The following is a 2,928-nucleotide window of genomic DNA, read 5'->3' as shown; positions in this document are numbered from 1 at the left end:
ATTACTTCGTATGAGAATCGGACTTCTGTCCACCGTGATGAAATTGCCCGTCTACCATGATGGTTCATGGGAGAACCTGACGTCTTCAAGCATGGTCACATAATAACATTTGTTCGGATTTTTAACTCTGGGGAAGGTTAGCCACCCAGGATAACCCAAGAACGTCAGCACATCATCAAGGACTGTCTGTCTTATTTCTATTGTGGTCCTTCAGTCTTGTCCCCCCAGGATGCCACCCACACCAGTCTACTAACACCCAGGTACCTACTTACTGCTAGGTGAACAGAAACAGCAGGTGTAAGGAAACATGCCCAAAACTTCCACCTATGCTGGGGATTGAACTATGGACACTGACTGTGTGAGGCGAGTGCGTTGCCTACCAAGCAACGGGACGGAAAACCGAAACGATAATAATCTTTATTTCTACAAGTACATGTATAAGGTACATGGTCTTAGCTGACATCTATGACATACTACTATATAGAAAGCCGCTTGTTATGCAAAGCAATTAAGGCAAATTAGGTCAGTTTTCTCCCAGGATGCGACCCATACCCGTCGACTACCACCCGGGTACTCATTTTACTGTCAGGTAAGCATGGACAGCAGGTGTCTTATGGAAACACATCCTAATGTTTCCACCCGTACCGGGGGATCGATCTCCGGACCTCAGTGTGTGTGAAGGTTCCTGGAAGAACCGAATATCCTTCAGCCACCATGATGATTTACGTATTATATTGACCAGTGACCAGGAGAGCACATTCACGCAGAAAGTCATGATTTTAAAGACGATTTCTTTTTTTTTTTTCAGAATGAAATTTTCTTTTTCTGTCTCATAAACACGCTAGATAACAGGGATATCTTGCTACTCCTACTTACACTTTGGTCACACTTCACAGACACGCACATGCATATATATATATACATACATCTAGGTTTTTCTCCTTTTTCTAAATAGCTCTTGTTCTTTTTTTTATTTCTTCTATTGTCCATGGGGAAGTGGAAAAGAATCTTTCCTCCGTAAGCCATGCGTGTCGTATGAGGCGACTAAAATGCCGGGAGCAATAGGCTAGTAACCCCTTCTCCTGTATACAATTACTAAAAAAGAGAAGAAGAAAAACTTTATAAAACTGGGTTGCTTAAATGTGCGTGGATGTAGTGCGGATGACAAGAAACAGATGATTGCTGATGTTATGAATGAAAAGAAGTTGGATGTCCTGGCCCTAAGCGAAACAAAGCTGAAGGGGGTAGGAGAGTTTCAGTGGGGGGAAATAAATGGGATTAAATCTGGAGTATCTGAGAGAGTTAGAGCAAAGGAAGGGGTAGCAGTAATGTTAAATGATCAGTTATGGAAGGAGAAAAGAGAATATGAATGTGTAAATTCAAGAATTATGTGGATTAAAGTAAAGGTTGGATGCGAGAAGTGGGTCATAATAAGCGTGTATGCACCTGGAGAAGAGAGGAATGCAGAGGAGAGAGAGAGATTTTGGGAGATGTTAAGTGAATGTATAGGAGCCTTTGAACCAAGTGAGAGAGTAATTGTGGTAGGGGACTTGAATGCTAAAGTAGGAGAAACTTTTAGAGAGGGTGTGGTAGGTAAGTTTGGGGTGCCAGGTGTAAATGATAATGGGAGCCCTTTGATTGAACTTTGTATAGAAAGGGGTTTAGTTATAGGTAATACATATTTTAAGAAAAAGAGGATAAATAAGTATACACGATATGATGTAGGGCGAAATGACAGTAGTTTGTTGGATTATGTATTGGTAGATAAAAGACTGTTGAGTAGACTTCAGGATGTACATGTTTATAGAGGGGCCACAGATATATCAGATCACTTTCTAGTTGTAGCTACACTGAGAGTAAAAGGTAGATGGGATACAAGGAGAATAGAAGCATCAGGGAAGAGAGAGGTGAAGGTTTATAAACTAAAAGAGGAGGCAGTTAGGGTAAGATATAAACAGCTATTGGAGGATAGATGGGCTAATGAGAGCATAGGCAATGGGGTCGAAGAGGTATGGGGTAGGTTTAAAAATGTAGTGTTAGAGTGTTCAGCAGAAGTTTGTGGTTACAGGAAAGTGGGTGCAGGAGGGAAGAGGAGCGATTGGTGGAATGATGATGTAAAGAGAGTAGTAAGGGAGAAAAAGTTAGCATATGAGAAGTTTTTACAAAGTAGAAGTGATGCAAGGAGGGAAGAGTATATGGAGAAAAAGAGAGAAGTTAAGAGAGTGGTGAAGCAATGTAAAAAGAGAGCAAATGAGAGAGTGGGTGAGATGTTATCAACAAATTTTGTTGAAAATAAGAAAAAGTTTTGGAGTGAGATTAACAAGTTAAGAAAGCCTAGAGAACAAATGGATTTGTCAGTTAAAAATAGGAGAGGAGAGTTATTAAATGGAGAGTTAGAGGTATTGGGAAGATGGAAGGAATATTTTGAGGAATTGTTAAATGTTGATGAAGATAGGGAAGCTGTGATTTCGTGTATAGGGCAAGGAGGAATAACATCTTGTAGGAGTGAGGAAGAGCCAGTTGTGAGTGTGGGGGAAGTTCGTGAGGCAGTAGGTAAAATGAAAGGGGGTAAGGCAGCCGGGATTGATGGGATAAAGATAGAAATGTTAAAAGCAGGTGGGGATATAGTTTTGGAGTGGTTGGTGCAATTATTTAATAAATGTATGGAAGAGGGTAAGGTACCTAGGGATTGGCAGAGAGCATGCATAGTTCCTTTGTATAAAGGCAAAGGGGATAAAAGAGAGTGCAAAAATTATAGGGGGATAAGTCTGTTGAGTGTACCTGGTAAAGTGTATGGTAGAGTTATAATTGAAAGAATTAAGAGTAAGACGGAGAATAGGATAGCAGATGAACAAGGAGGCTTTAGGAAAGGTAGGGGGTGTGTGGACCAGGTGTTTACAGTGAAACATATAAGTGAACAGTATTTAG

This window comes from Cherax quadricarinatus, chromosome 35, assembly GCF_038502225.1.
Source record: "Cherax quadricarinatus isolate ZL_2023a chromosome 35, ASM3850222v1, whole genome shotgun sequence".
In the NCBI taxonomy this organism is placed as follows: Eukaryota; Metazoa; Arthropoda; class Malacostraca; order Decapoda; family Parastacidae; genus Cherax; species Cherax quadricarinatus.
This window is presented reverse-complemented; position numbering follows the sequence as displayed.